The 17,022-nt window shown below is 40.8% G+C and overlaps 1 long non-coding RNA gene across 1 annotated transcript; it reads right to left on the bottom strand.

The window, feature by feature from the left end:
- Positions 1-1,177: 1,177 nt before the first annotated feature.
- LOC132401299 (uncharacterized) lies at positions 1,178-11,461 on the bottom strand. Its single transcript, XR_009514548.1, has 2 exons — positions 10,477-11,461; positions 1,178-1,639 (listed from the first exon to the last, which is right to left on the bottom strand). It is a non-coding gene; the product is annotated as an uncharacterized LOC132401299 (long non-coding RNA).
- Positions 11,462-17,022: the final 5,561 nt, after the last annotated feature.

Genomic DNA, 17,022 nt, shown 5'->3' with positions numbered 1-17,022 from the left:
ACAGAGGCCACCCGCACCGCCATCGCATTCTCCTCCTCTCTTACTTCTCTGATCAGCTCAGCAAACGAAGGAAGGAGGCACATCTTACGAGACATTCGGAGACCCCAAGCAATCAGCCCTGGTGCCTGGGCACTTTTCGCCACTTGGCCCATTCTTAACTGATACACCTCAGCCGTTTGAATGGCCCATTACGCCTCAAGCAACTCAGCTGCCTCGCTAGCCAGAAAATGTAGGTTTCTCCCCCTTCTCCTGAAACATGTTCTGAAACCCCGTCATATACTCCTTTGGGCTTCCCGTCACACTGAACACATTTTCTAGTGCTTGCATGTAGCCCTCAGAAGTACCAAGTGGTTCTGTGTCTTTACGGACCTCACTATGTCAGCAGCTGGGCCCTTCAAACTTTTAACCAATCGCTGTTTTTTTACGTCATCAGAGCACTGCCACTCATCAGCATCTGAGAGGTCCGCTCTGTGCAAGTCTCATACTCCTCATCCCCCTCAGGGGGTGGGCTTCACCCCTGAGAACATTCTCCGCTCTCGATAGCTAGGACCCTCTGCCTGTGCACTGGGCCATGTATTCGCCAGAGAGGTAAGGGCTGATACCAACTCAGAATTCTCACTCCTCACTCATTAGACATTTCAAATCTTCCCCTTGCTCCAGAGGAACGAGAGCGACCTGTCTTTGAAGTCTCCGCCCCCAACTACAGGAGGTTCAGCTTGCAATTCAGCCCACTCACCTACACTCCCCTCCTCCCAGAAAGTATGGACAGCCCATGGCCCCTCCTCTCCCGGCGCCCCAATAGCACGAGGCAGTCCAACTGCCATTACGTCAGCGATAGTCTGAACTAGAACAAAGTCTTTGCCCGCCATTTTGTCAAAATTCTGCTCAACCCCTGCAGCATCCATAACCACATATCATAATCACTTTACCAAACAATAGTTTAATGTGGACTTAAACACTCAACCCACTGTTTAGGGCAATCACAGAGAATCCAACAAAATCGATCCTGAAAACCCCCCAGAATAAAGCACCTGGTTCCCTTTGCTGCGTAAGTCTAGGGAAGACACTCTCAAGTCCCGCCAAACTCATGCGATTGAGACAGCTCGTTCCACCCGAAACCCCGGCTTGTGTGGCTGCTGTGTGATTAGTGCCATGAAATAACAGACAGTACACTGCATACAATTAAAGGAATTATATTTATGAATCTTAACTTAATTAAAGGGTTATAAAAAAATAACAAAAAGAAAAGGGCCCATTCTAACCAAACATTCAAATGTGCACAAATTGGAGCTCATCTTGAACTTCTCTGTCACTCACGCGCTGGGTCCTTGGTCAACGTGAACGCCCACACCACCTTCTGAATGTCACTCGCAATCCATCTCGAACAAACAGGTCTCCCACCAGATCGTATGGTATGACCGGTTCTCCCCAGCGTCTTCTCTCTTCATCACCCGCTAAAAAAAAATACTCAGACCAACCTTATTGTCCCTCATTGAGTGTAGGTGCTCAGTGAAACAGTCTCCCAGTCTATGCCAGGTCTCACCGATATATGGGAGGCCACGCTAGGAGCACCAGATACAGCAGATGACTCCAATAGTCTCACAGATGAAGTGTTGCCTCTCCTGGTAGGATTCTAATTCTGTGCAGGGTATTAGGAGAGGGGATAAATTACATAAGGTTTCATTATACGCGGATGACTTAATAGTTTACATTTCAAATCCTAAGAAATCTATTCCTTCTGTGTTATCTATATTTATGGAATTTAGTACTTTTTCTGGATATAAACATAATTCACATATTAATAATTATTCTGATTATTATCAAATACCTTTTAATATTGCCAAAAACCATTTTACTTACCTTGGTATCAAAATTACTAAAAATTTTAAAGACCTATATAGGTATAATTTCTTCCCTTTAGTGGAATATACTCAACTAAATGGTCACCTATATCAATGCCATTGATAGGTCAAATAAATGCTATAAAAATGGTTATTCTACCAAAATTTTTATATATATTTCAAGAAGTTCCCTCTTTTGTTCCAAAAACATTTTTTGATAAAATAGATTCTCTGATTTTTTCTTATATTTGGAATAATAACAGCTCTAGAGTGAATAAACTTTTATTGCAAAAATCAAAAAAAGATGGAGGACTGGCTTTACCAAACTTTTGATTTTATTATTGGGCAATTAATATTCATTATATTACTTTTTGGATTTATGATATAAACGGCCAAGTTCGCCCTTCATGGTTACAGCTGGAGGAAAATTCAGTAATGAGATTTTCGATAGCTTCTTTATTAGGAGTTCCTCTTCCATTTTCGCTCTCCAGAATAGGTAGACAAGCTCTCAACCCAATTGTTAAACATACTTTAAAAATTTGGTTTAAATTTCGTAGATTTTTTGAATTAAGTGATTTTCTACTTTCTACTAATATTTATTCTAATTTCTTTTTTAAACCATCAACTTTGGATAAGGCTTTTTTAACATGAAAAATTAAGGGAATAAAAACTTTTTTAGATTTGTTTTTACAAGGCTGTTTAATGTCTTTTTCATGGTTAATGGATAAATATAATATCTCTAATACATTTTTTTTAAATATTTACAGGTTAGGAATTTTTTACGTGATTTTTTACCTAATTACCCCTTGGCCTGCTCTTTAAATTTGGCTAATGTTATTTTTCAGTTTAAACCTTTTCAAAAATGATTAATAGCTATCATTTATAAACAGTTAATGAATGCTCACATGTCGCCTAATGAAAGGGTTCAACACACTTGGGAAATAGAACTTCAACATTCACTTTCAGATGATCAATGGAGTAAAATTTATTATTTAGTCAATAATTCATCTATCTGCACACACCATATCTTAATTCAGTTTAAGAGAGTACACAAGGCCCATATGTCCAAAGATAAATTGGTGCATATTTTTCCTAAGATAAGCCCTATTTGTGACAGATGTAACGCAGAAGTGGCTACTCTAATTCATATGTTTTGGTCATGTGTAAATTTAAATAATTTTTGGAGGGATGGGTTTGGAATATTATCAAAAGTTTTAGATATGGATGTTCAACCTAATCCACTTACAGCAATTTTTGGGATTATTCCAGAGGAAGCAAACAAAGTGTCTGCTTCCGCCCAGCATGTGATAGCTTTTTCAACTTTACTGTCTAGGAGAGCAATTCTGCTGCACTGGAAAGAATCTAACCCGCCTACTGTTTTCTATTGGCTCTCCTCCATTATGTCATGTCTGAGCTTGAAGAAGATTAGAAGCCGGACATTTGATACATCCTTTAATTTTGAACAAGTCTGGTGACCCATTATTCAATATTTTCACATGATTTAAATTATTTTTATTTATTTATTTTTCTTTATTCTCTTTAGGGAAAATCCTTATCCATGAAGGTTCAGAGATGACTGGAAGGATGTGTTTTTTCTCTCTTTTTCTAATTTTATCCTCAATTGGACTACCCTATCTTTCTTTTTCTTTCCTTTTTTTCTTTCTCTTTTTTTCAGTTAGTGGTTTTTTTTCTTTATCAATAAAATTTCCAATCTTTTTTTATGATTGCTATGAGGAGGTAGTTTTTTTTCCATTGTATATGTAACAGCATAATATTTTACCTATTTGATTTTGACATTATATACTTTCCGTTTTTATTATTGCTGTTTAAATGTCTTTTGTATTATTTGTTTGCTAAACTCCTCCTCTGATTTGTATATTTGAAAATCAATAAAAAGATTGAAAAATGAAATGAAATGAAACAATAGACTCACAGATGAAGTGTTGCCTCTCCAGGTAGGACTGTTTGGGGCCCTGATTGGTTGTGAAGCAGGAGGTTCCAACAAACCTTCACCCCTGCCCCTCTCCCAGTTTCACCTATTGCCTACCACCATGCACTTCTTTCACCCCAGCTCCCACCCACATCAACTGTTTACTCTTGTCCATAGATGCTGCATGGCTTGCTGAGTTCCCCTAGCATTTTGTGTGTGTTGCTAAGAAAACTCACTAATGCCTCTACTTTCTGAGGAGGCTGAAGAGAGCTGGACCATGCACATCCATACTCATGGCCTTCGACAGATGCGTAGTAGAGAGCAACCTGATGCTCTGCATCACTTCATGATACAGAAACTTTGGCAGACAGGAAGGCTGTACACTGGGTTTTCAAAACTGCCCAATGTATCACTGGCACAAGCCTAATAGCCATCAGAACATATATATATATATATATGGAAAAGTGCTGGCAAAAGGCCAGCAATGCCATGAAGAAGTCACCCACCCTGTTCACGGACTGGTGAGCCAATCCCATCAGGGAGAAGGAAACATGGCATCCACACCTGGACCACCAGACTCAAAAGCTGTTAATTTCCCAAGAAATAACTCTAATCAACACCTCCACCCACCTCAGCACACCTCCACCGCTGCTACTGACTTATTGACTGTGTACTCACACAGACTCACTACCACAGCCACGTATCTTCACCTTTCATCTTCTAGCTAGTCCTCCTTCCCCTCCTCACAGCTTTTTATGCTGGCATTTTCCCCCTTCTTTTCCAGTCCTAAAGAAAGGGCTTGGCCCGAAACGTCAATTGTTTATTCCTTTCTACGGATGCTGCCTGACCTGCTGAAATCTCCCAGAGCTTTGTGGGTGTTGCTTGGATTTCCAGCACCTGAAGAATTATTTGTGTTTAATACTTTATCGTTTTGGTCAGTCCCTTTGTGTACATGCACTCTTGTGCCTAGCATCACTTTATGGACAGGCAAACAATCCCTCCATATAAACTACCTTATTTATTGTGTTTTCTTTATATTATTGTGTTTTTTATCTTCTTGTGTTTTATTTTATGCTGCATCGGGTCCAGAGGAACAATTATTTCGTTCTCATCACAATTCTGTATTGGAAATGACATTAAACAATCTTGAATCTTGAATCTGAATCTTAACCCGAGATTTCAGAAGCATGTGGCAAACTAGTTTGAGATTCATTTTCTTGCAGGTATTTGTAGAAAATAAAGAAATGCAATAGAATTTATTAAATATTATAAATAACAAAGACTGACAAACAACCAACATGGAAAAGAGAAGAAATTGTGCAAACAAACAAATAAACAAATTATACTGAGAACATGGCTATATGACTAGACAAGACATGCCCAGGCATCATCACTGAGGAAGACAGCAGATTTTGTCATTGAAACATTGGTTATAATCGATGCCTGTACCTGGCTAGAAGCATGAGAAGAGTTTATTCATCATAAGTTTGTCATACTTTCTGTCAGTATTCATTACAGCAAAGGACCTTGACGATTGTAAGAATGACTTAGTACAGACTGAAAAGCTTGAGCATGTAGATATTAAGAAACAGGATGTGCTGGAGCTTTTGGAAAGCATCAAGTTTGATAAGTCGCCAGGACCAGACAAGATGTACACCAGGCTACTGTGGGAAGCAAGAGAGGAGATTGTTGAGCCTCTGGCAATGATTATCAACAATCATCATCAATGCGGACAGGAGAGGTTCCGGTGGATTGGAGGGTTGCGGATGTTGTTCTCTTATTCATGAAAGGGAGTAGGGATAGCCCAGGAAATTATAGTCCAGTGAGTCTTACTTCAGTGGTTGGTAAGTTGATGGAGAAGATCCTGAGAGGCAGGATTTATGAACATTTGGAGAGACATAATATGATTAGGAATATTATGCATGGCTTTGTCAAAGGCAGGTTGTGCTTTACAAGCCTGATTGAATTTTTTGAGGATGTTACTAAACACATTGATGAAGGAAGAGCAGTAGATGTAGTGTATATGGATTTCAGAAGGCATTTGATAAGGTACCCCATGCAAGGCTTATTGAGAAAGTAAGGAGGCATGGGATCCAAGGGGACATTGCTTCGTGGATCTAGAACTGGCTTGCCCACAGAAGGCAAAGGATGGTTGCAGATGTGTCATATTCTGCATGGAGATTGGTAATCAATGGTGTGCCTTGGGGATCTGTTCTAAGACCCCTTCTCATCGTGATTTTTTATAAATGACCTGGATGAGGAAGTGGAGGGATGGGTTAGTAAATTTGCTGTTGGCACAAAGGTTGGAGGTGTTGTGGGTAGTGTGGAGGGCTGTCAAAGGTTACAGTGGGACTTTGATAGGATGCAAAACTGGGCTGAGAAGTGGCAGATGGAGTTGTACCCAGATAAGTGTGAAGTGGTTCATTTTGGTAGGTCAAATATGATGGCAGAATATAGTATTAATGGTAAGACTCTTGGCAATGTGGAGGATCAGAGTTGATAGGTCAAAGTTGATAGGGCACTCTTGGGGTCAAAGTTGATAGGGCACTCGAAGCTTATGCACAGGTTGACTGTGTGGTTAAGAAGGCATACAGTACATTTGCCTTCATCAACCGTGGGATTGAGTTCAAGAGCTGAGAGGTACTGTTACAGCTATATAGGATCCTGGTCAGACCACACTTAGAGTACTGTGCTCAGTTCTGGTCGCCTCACTACAAGAAGAATGTGAAAACTATAGAAAGGGTGCAGAGGAGATTTACAAGGATGTTGCCTGGATTGGAGACAATGCCTTATGAAAATAGGTTGAGTGAACTTGGCCTTTTCTCCTTGGAGTGACGGAGGATGAGAGGTGACCTGAAAGAGGTGTATAAGATGATGAGAGGCATTCATCGTGTGGATAGTCAGAGGCTTTTCCCCAGGGCTGAAATGGCTAACATGAGAGGACATAGTTTTAAGGGGCTTGGAAGTAGATACAGAGGGGATGTCAGGGGTAAGTTTTTTATGCAGAGTGGTGAGTGTGTGGAATGGGTTGCCAGCAGTGGTGGTGGAGGCAGATACAATAGAGTCTTTTAAGAGACACCTGGATACGTACATGGACCTTGGAAAAATAGAGGACTAGTGGTAATCCAAGGTAATTTCTAAAGTAAGTACATCTTCGGCACAGCATTGTGAGCTGAAAGGGCTGTATTGTGCTGTAGGTGTTCTATGATTCTATGTTCTATGTTTCTATAATGTATGTTGTTTACCTGGATTTTCAGAAGGCTTTTGACAAGATGCTGCACATGAGGCTCCCAACAAAAATAAGAGCAAATGGTATTATAAGAAGGATGCTATAATGGATAGATTATTGGCTGACTGGCAGGAGGCAAAGAGTGGGCATAAACCTATTCTGGTTGGCTGCCAGTAACTAGTGTGTTCCATAGGGATCAGTGTTTGGACTGCTCCTTTTCACAGTATTGGTGGCTTTGTGGCTAAGTTTGCAGACAATACAAAGATAGATGGAGGGGCAGGTGGTTTTGAGTCTGCAGAAGGATTTAAGAGAATGGACAAAGAAGCAGAAATATAGTGTAGGGAAGAGTATGGTTATGCACCATGGAAAAAGGAATAAAGGCAGAGACTAAACAGGGAGCAATTTCAGAAATCTGAGGTGCAAAGGGACTTGCAGGTTGAGTCGGTGGTCAGGATGGCCAGTACAGTGTTTGCTTTCATTTTGAGCAGACTAGAATATAAAAACAAGAATCTAATACTGCGGTTTTATAAGGGATTGGTCAGACTGCACTTGGAGTATTGTGAGCAGATTTGGGCCCCTTATCTAAGAAGGGATGGGCGGCAGTTGTGAGAGTCCTGAGGAGATTCACAACAATGATTCCAGGAATGAAAGGGTTAATGTATGAGGAGTGTCTGATGTCTCTGGGCCTGTGCTCTCTGGAGTTGGCAAAATGAGGGGGATCTCAATGAAACCTATCGAATATTGAAAGGTCCAAATAAAGTGCAAGGAGAGGATGGTTCTTATAGTGGGGGTGTCTAGGACCAGAGGGCACAGCTCAGAGTACAAGAACATCCCTATAGAACAGAGATAAGGAAGAATGTTTTAGCTAGAGGGTAGAATTCAGCATCACAGATGATTGTTGAGGGCAAGTCATAGGGTATATTTAAAGAAGAGGTCAATAGTTTTTTGCCTCCAAGAGAACCATGACCTTGTTGTGGTTTGGAGGCTTGTGTGCCTCAATGACCCAGACAGCTATGCTGGCTGGAGTCAGGGATTTATGCTTTGGCTTTTGATAGGGTTACCCATGCCAAAATCGGTCAAAGAGTAGAGGCCTGACTAAGAGTGGTCCACCAATCCCCCAGGTTCGCGGGTTCATCTCAGAGCGGACAACCCTAACTGGTAAAACAAATCTGTTATGGAAACAGAATTGAAGAATTCCCCTACATCTGAGTGGCAAGGACAGACAGAGATGGAGGACCTACTCTGCTGCCCTAAATGCCAGTGGCGTAACAGGCTGTAGGTAAGAGATAGGTTCTTGATTAATAAGGGCATCGAAGATTACAGGGAGAAGGCAGGAAAATTGGGTTGAGAGGCAAAATAATTCAGCCATGATGAAATGGAGGAGGAGACTCGACTGGCTGATGGCCTAATTCTGTTCCTAGGTCTTAAAGTCTTACGTTCTAACATATTGGTTTGCTGCCACATTCATTGTAAAGAAAAGCCTGAGTTGCATTCTTATTTTTATAAATAAAATTTATTGTTGAAATAAAAAAGTGATTCTTTTAAGATTTTCAAATAATGAGTTCTCCTTCAGCCCATTGCTCTAACACTCTCCTTGCCTCTGGGCACAGCCTCTTGCTCCTAGTTACCTGTCAAGGAAGAACGTTACTAAAGCTCCCTTAAATAACAGGATTGAAGGCAAACCTAAGCTCGGCACTCACTCACCCAGTCTCTGCACATTAATTATTAACGGAGTCTTTCTTATATCGGGTTGAAACCTCATTATATTTCATTAACATTTAACAGCATTGCCCTTCCCCTTTAGGAGCAACTGGGTTGCACCTGGTAAAAAATAACCAGAAAGAGGTACATAATTAAAATGGCACTCCCACTGCTCCTCCAGCATTTAAAAACCTGCAGGGGAATGCAGGAACATTTCTACAAATCTGCAAGCATCCTGAACAACGTTAGCAAGTCGAGTCAAGTTCATTGTCATTTAACCATATACATGTATACCCTCAAATGGGATGATGTTTCTCGAAGCAGAGTGTAAGGCACAGTAGTACACATAACACACATTAACACACAATAATTTAAGATAGTAAAGATAAAATCTACAGATGAATTACACATATATAAATAAAGTGCATAAAAAAGGATCTAGTGGTTTCCTGGAGTATATGACGAATAAACTCTTCTTGGGCTTACAGCCTGATTCTAACCGGTTAAATTCGACACCTGTACCCAGCTGGAAGCCCAAGAAGAGTTTATTTGTAAAGTGCATAAATTAAATATTGACAGGTACAGAACAGATTAACTAGTGACACTTCAAATGCGATGTGGCAGGGAGTTCAGAAGAAACTAAAGGAAGAAACTGTTGATTTTGTGCATCGGAGTCTCCTGCCTGATGGTAGAAAGTCAAAGAGGAGGCTGGATGGATGGGTGGGATCCTTAACAATACTAAGGGCCCAGCAAGTGCAGCGCTCTTGATAAATGTCCCCAATGGATGGTACGGAGATCCCTATGATCCTCTCTGCTGTTCACACAGTCCTTTGTAGGGGCTTCGGGTCCAATGCTCGACTGCTCCCACACCAGATGGAGATGCAACTTGTCAGGATGCTCTCAATGGTGCTCCTGGAAAATTTAGTTAAGTTGGTGGGGGGGGGGGGGACCTCACTTGCCTCAATCTGCTAAGCAAGTGGAAACACTGCTGTGCCTTCTTGCTCAGGGAAGTGATGTTGAGGGAGCACGTGAGTTCCTCCATATGGTGAACTCCAAGGGACTTAACTCTCCCTATGGAGGAGTCATATATTTCCAGAGGGGGGTGGTTTGTCTCCACCTTCCTGAAGCCCACAATCATTTCCTTGGTCTTCTCCACATCCAGGCTTAGGTTGGTGTTCTCACACCAGTCCACCAGCCGCTCCACTTCCCCTCTGTACTCCAACTCGTTATCATTGTAGATGAAGCCAACCACTGTTGTGTCATCCACAAACTTGATGATATGGTTTGAGCTGAGTCCTGCGACACACTCATGCATCAGCAGAGTGAACAGCAGCGGGCAGAGCACACTCCCTAGGGAGTGCCAGTGCTCAGTGTAACAGGACTAGAGGCATTGCTGGCCACATGGACTATCTGTTAGGATGTCCCAGATCCTGTTACAGAGAGAGGTGTTCAGACCCAGCAAGGACAGTCTCCCCACCAGTTTCTGGGGTGTGATGTTTTTAAATGCCAAACTGAAGCCTATAAACAGCAGCTTAGCATACGAGACTCCATTTTCCTGGTGGGACAGGACAGAGTGGAAGGCAGAGGGCATTATCAGTGGATCGATTTGAGTGATAGGAAAACAGGAAAGGATCCAGTGTAGCTGGGAGTAAGGCTTTGCATTGAATATATCCATCAGCACCTCAGTTAGTTGGGCAGCGCAGTCTTTCAGAACCCAACCTGGTATATGAACAGGCCTCACAGCTGTGCGTGACCCCGGCCAGGGTGTTCCTCACCTCAGCGTCAGCCAGGAGTGTCTGCTCCTCTGGGGAGAGGGATGCCTTCCTCGCCAGCACTTTGCTCTTTGCATAAAAACCAGGCATGAAAGACATTCAGCTTGTCAGAGAGTGAGGCATTCTGGTCACAGATACACAGAGTAGACTTGTAGTCTGTAATCCTCTGAATTCCCTGTCAAACGTGCCTCGTGTCTCTGGTATCACAGAAGTGGTTGTATATTCTCTGAGGATGCTCCCGTTTTGCCTTACTGATGGAGTGGGAAAACACCGTTCTTGCTTCCCTGAGAGCTGTCACATCCACCGACCTAAGGGCAGCATCAAGATCCCTCAGCTGTGCACGGACCTCTGCAGTAAGCCATGGCTTCTGATTTGCCCTCACCTAGATATGTTTCATGATGGTAACATCCTTAGTACACTCCTCCATGTAGCTCATCACAGAATCCACAAATTCCTCGATGTTTACGAGGTTACGATGGACAGCAGCCTCACTGAACATTCTCCAGCTTCTGTTTTCAAAGCACTTCGTTCTTGTCTCTACAAGTCACTGAAGAACCTAATGCCTTACTCAGTTTGAAGCAACCTACTTCATTGACCACCCTATGAGGCACATTCACCCTGAGAAAGGACATTACGTTTGAACACCACAGACACTCTAAATCTTCCCCAGAACATCAGCATCTTCTAGAGGACCCTCGGAATCCCGGCAACAGAAAACCTTCGTGCAGTACAGTAGCATATCAGTCAGTGCAACGTCTTACAGTGCCAATCAGGGTTCAATTTCTGCCTCTGTCTTTGAGGAGTCTGTACGTTCTCCCTCTGATCACGTAGGTTTCCTCTGGGTGGTCTGGTTTCCTTCCACATTCCAAACATGTATGGTTAGGGCTAGTGAGGTCTGGGCATTCAATTTTGGAGCCAGAGGTATGGCACTCTTGCAGGCTGTCCCAAGCACAATCCTCAGACTATGTTGGTTGTTGGCGTGAACAAAGCATTTTACTGTATGTTTTGGTGTTTGACGTACACAGGACAAATAACTAATCTTTTTCTTTAGATGACGCTCATCAGGTCTGTATAATTTGATGACACTATTGCACTATTGCACAATCTCTATTTTTCTGTCCACACTAAAGATTAATTACATAACCACATTTTAATTTCACAGATGAGCTACGAATTTGCTCTTGAATGGGATTAACATTTCCTTTGTGTTTTCTATTGCTCAATGTAAAAACGCATCCCACGCATCAAAGTGGCTAACAAAAGATTGCTTAAGCATTACGAGCAGCAAAAGGTACTGATCAATGTTAAACATTGACATACAACATAAATGTGCACTACAATGGAATTCCAAGCTCCCGTCTCACAAGTTAAAAAGTATCACAGCACTTAGCGTGGCATAAATCTTCAGTCTTTACCTGACTATAAAAAGATTAAAGATTAGATTGATTTGTCACATGTACATCGAAACACACAGTGAAATGTATCGTTTGTATGAAATCAGATCGGCGAGGATGATGCTGGGTAACCTGCATGTGTGGGCACTGACGCGGCATGCCAACAACTCACTAACACTCACACTAACTGTATGCCTTTTGAAATGTGGGAGGAAATTGGAGCTGGCAGAGGAAACCCGTGCAGTCAGGGGGAGAATTTACAACAGCAAGATACACACCCCTGCAAAGTGTTGCACTAATCGCTCTCTACCTGATCGCCCTATACACAAATGAGGATAGAAAAGTAGAGATTTGTGAATCAGAATGCTACCAGCCAGCCAGATTCCATTGATACTGCAAAGGCCATTAGACCAAGTAAATGCAAATCAGCATAAAAAACTTGCATGTTAAGATGGCAAATACAGGATTGATGAATTTTTTTGCTTTGATCAAACATGATAATCCATCATGGAGGTAGTGCATGAACATTATTTTATATTATGCATAAGCAAATTTAAAACTTCAAAATTAAAGAATCTCTTTATAGTCAGTGCCGTGCAATCACCTGTTCTCACTAGGCAGTCTCTGCGGATGTTAGAATTACATACCTTGAATATACTACCACATGAAGATTCTTTAAGCTGTTCTGATGCATACTAACACTCAATCCACTTAAGGGAATAATATGGAATATTATCAATAAATCAATTCTTTTGCTCCTTTGCATTATATAAAGAATAATGACTATGCTGCACTTTTCTATACATTAAATCATCTTGCTCCACTAAAGCAAAATAGCTTCAACTGTCCTCTATTTTCATTCTCAGTCCAATGGAAGATTCAAAGTTCTAAGTGAATTTATTATCAAAGGACATATAAGTCACCATATACATCCCTGAGATTCACAGTAAGTACAAGAAACACAATAGCATCAGTTAAAGGCCGCATTCAATAGAACGAACAACAAACTGTGCAAATACAAAAAGAAAGAGAATAAGTAAATCAATAAATAAACAAAGTGAGTCCATAGGTTGTGGCAACTGTTCAGCGATGGGGCAAGTGAAGTTGAGTAAACTTATCTCCTCTGGTTCAAGAGCCTTATGGATGAGGGACTAATAGCGGTTCGTGAATCTGGAGGTGCACATCCTGAGGCTCTGTACCTGCTTCCTGATGGCAGTAGCGAGAAGAGAGCATGGCCTGAATGGTGGGGTCTTTGATGATTGAAACTGCTGTCTAGCGACAGTGCTCCATGTAGATGTACTCAATGATAGGCAAGGGTTTACCCATGATGGACTAGGACTTTCCATTCTAGGGCTGTGATGCAACCAGTCAAGATGCTCTCCACCACACATCTATAGAAACTTGTCAAAGTTTTCACAAACTTCTAAGGATATGGAGGCACTACTTTGCTTTCTTCATCATTGCACTTAGGTGCTGGGCACAGGTCAGATCCTCGGAAATGTTTACACCAAGGAATTTAAAGTTGCTGACCCTCTCCACTTCTGATTCCCCAATGAGGACTGACTCATGGACCTCAGGATGCCTTCTCCTGAAGTCAAAAATCAGCTCCTTGCTCTTGCTGAAACTAAATGAGAGGTTGTTGTTATGGCACCACTCGGCCAGATTCTCAATCTCCCTCCTATATACTGAGTCCTCACCACCTTCGATTTGGCCAATGACATTGGTATTGTCAGCAAACTTAAAAGTGGCATTGGAGCTGTGTTAAGACTCATAGTCATAAGTATAAAGCAAGCAGAACAGGGGGCTAAGCACACAGCCTTGCACTTGTACTGATGGAGATTATGAAGGAGATGTTGTTGCCAAGCCAAACTGACTGGGGGATCGGCAAGTAAGGAAATTAAGAATCCAATTGTACAAGGAGATATTGAGGTCAAGGTCTCGAAGCCTATTGATTAGTGTTGAGGTAATGATGGTAACGAATGCTGAACTTACCCACCAGTTTGTACTCCTCCCCCTCCCTCCCCCCAGCTTCTTACCCTCTTCTTTTGCAGTTCTGCTGAAGGGTTTCAGCACAAAACATCAACTGTTTATTCCTCTACCTGCATGCTGCTTGACTTGCTGAGTTGCTCCAGTATCTTGTGTGTGTTGCTCAGGATTTCGAACATCTGCAGAACCTCTTATGTCTAGAATCCATGCATTTGTTTGTTCAATCACAGGAGATAACCTACAACTTGAAAGGATCCATTTCAATGCTCTCACAAGAGGTTGCGTGGGACCTGGAGATCACAATCTTTATTCCGGAGTTTGTGGCATTTCTTTACTAGGTGTTCAGGACAAGCCCTTCACAGAAAGGATGCTGTTCATTTGATAGTTGCTGCAGAAACACAGATGCAGGCCACACAAAATGCTGCACTAGCATTAATCAGCTTGATGGCTAATTTCTGCCATAATGGAGGAGTTTCATGCCTTGTAGGATGTGCTATGCCACCGGGGGACAGCATTAAATATTGAATGAAAAGACAAACTGCAGGTTAGACCCTGAACTTCAAATTTATATTGGTACAGATGGAAGTGTCTGTCATGTGATTAGTACTATCATTAAACGTGGATCTGAATCCACAAAGAATATTTGTGTGCTGACAGTTATTTCTCAGAAGTTCAATTTTGTCACTGGAGTGATTTCAAGAATAGATATTGACTAGCATGTTCTGACATAGGTTAAATCATTTTCACGCCCAAAATATTTATTGATATACTAATTAATCAATATTGAGGTCCATGTAGAATACAAGAACTCCGCAGTATCTGCAACTCAGTGCTTCCCGGATTTACAGTGAGTCCAGGATTATTTAACTGCGAGTAGCTGAACACCAGCTGTTCCTGCTGCTACAGTCAGCATGATACAGCTAATGAAGAATTTAAAGCTCGTTAGTCTTAATTCCCCACCCTAGGACTATGGGAGCTCAATAGCTGGATACAATGGCATGGAGTTGATGAAGTGAAATTAGGAGATGAGGGATCAGGTTGGAAGGGAGCTTGAGGTGAAGGAACAGCCAAGGTATTAAAGGAAAAGTAGGCTTGGAGATATATTTATCTTTAGGCTTTTTCATATGATTTTGTATTCTTAATGAATATAAGTTAACAAACCTAATGAATATAACTTAACAAATTTCATGACACATGGTGGTGATAATAAACTTGATTCTGATCATGATTCGGAAGTTTGTATACAAGTAATACTACCACAAGAAATCTGCATCCATCATCAAGGAGCGCACCATCCAGGCCATGCTCGCTTCTTGCTGCTGCCTTTGGGAAGGAGGTGCAGGAGCCTTAGTTCCTACTCCACCAAGTTCAGGAACAGTTATTACCCTCCAATCATCAGCCTCATGAACCAGAGTGGATAACTTTACTCATCTCAATACGGAAATGAGTCCACAACCTATGGACTCACTTTCAAGGGCCTTACAGCTCATGTTCTCGGTATTATTTATTTACTTATTTATTATTATAATTATATTTTCTTCTCAGCTCAAGCTGTTAAGACCCAATGTCTGGACATAGACAAACACATTCATTTCTCAATTCCTAGGAACTTTAGACTATTCCAGTGGTGATTAGTATTGTGACTTTCTGGAGATTTACATAACTATTGTGTAAGCCAAATTGTTTAATACTATTGTATAGTGATTTTGGGATGATGCCATTTGCAGATATTACTATTGGGACAATGTATACTCTGTTAATGTTCTATAGTCTTTCAATTTCCTCTTTTAATTCAGCACATTTCTGGTGTTTTCACTTATTAATTTCTTTATGTTATGTGTTTGGAATGGCCATACCAATCGAACAAGTTGTTCTTGCTTCTTTATCCTGTATTTTTATAACCAGACCATTATTATGGATTGTCCTATCTGTAATAACTGATCGGTTGTAATATAATTTGTGAGACTCTGACTCAAAAACTGGATCAGGCTTATATTTATAGTAAGGCATGGTGTCTTTTATGAGTTTCCATTTTAAAGCAAGATTTTGGTGAATGATGTTTGCTACTTGATTGTGCCTGTGTAAGTAATCAGATTGAGTTAAACTGCTGCAGGATCCTGTAATATGTGGATTGTTTCTGGTTTCTCTTGGCATTTTCTGCATTTATCATCTTGAATATGTTGGTCTTTTATTATGTATTTTGATATTTTTTGCGTTAAACACTTAACCCTGTATTGCCACAAGTAACCCTTCTGCTTCTGGAAAGAGGTCTCCAAATCTGAGCCAGGTTTTCAACACTTCCTTGTTGACATCTACTCTGCTCAGGTCTGTGATGTCTTCTGTGGAGGCTCATGCCCTTCTATTGGTTAACCTCTTTTTCAAAAGTGATAATTTCTTCATTTTTCTGGGGTGTGCTTTTATTTAACTTTAATGGTGTGTACATTTTAAAAATCAGAGTGACATATACTCATGTGAAGTGTTGAATCCTGTTTTCATTGATGAAAATATATCCTTAGAAGTTTTATCTGAATTGTGTATTTTTTTATGGCTGTTATTTCTCTTCCTCCGTCTGTCCTTGACAGAGTTCATCTAAGTACATTCGAGTGTACATTGTGTTTTCTAAAATTTGCCACTTCACTTCTTATTTTTCTTTGTAAATTTTTTAGAGCCATTTCTCAACAAGGTATTATACCAAACTGTTAAGTTAACATGGGTATAGTGAAAGCATTTATTGCCTTTGTTATATTTTTACTATTGACTCGTTTGGCTTATTTTCTTAAGCCTCGAAGTAAATTCTGTCAAAAGTTTTCTCTTTTTCATGCTATGATCTATTTTCATTATTGCTGATATCCCAGGTACATTATGTCTGATAATCATCCATTGGTTGTATTGTGTCCTCTTGTTCTGTTTTGTATTCTATTACATCTATTGCACCTTTCCTTATATTTAATGCTCTGCACTTATCTAGTCCAAAGTTCAAGTTTATATCTTTTGAAAATAGTACTACTATTTCAATAACTTGCTTTAGCTTTACTGATGAAGGAGCATGTCATTTCAAATCATCCATGCGTAGAAAGTGTGTCTAGATATAATTTGTTACGGTGTTTCTGATTTGATACCCAATTTTCATCCAATTCAGTAAATTGGAGAGCTGGATTAAAACTAGACA

This window comes from Hypanus sabinus, chromosome 1, assembly GCF_030144855.1.
Source record: "Hypanus sabinus isolate sHypSab1 chromosome 1, sHypSab1.hap1, whole genome shotgun sequence".
Lineage (NCBI taxonomy): Eukaryota > Metazoa > Chordata > Chondrichthyes > Myliobatiformes > Dasyatidae > Hypanus > Hypanus sabinus.
This window is presented reverse-complemented; position numbering and strand designations above follow the sequence as displayed.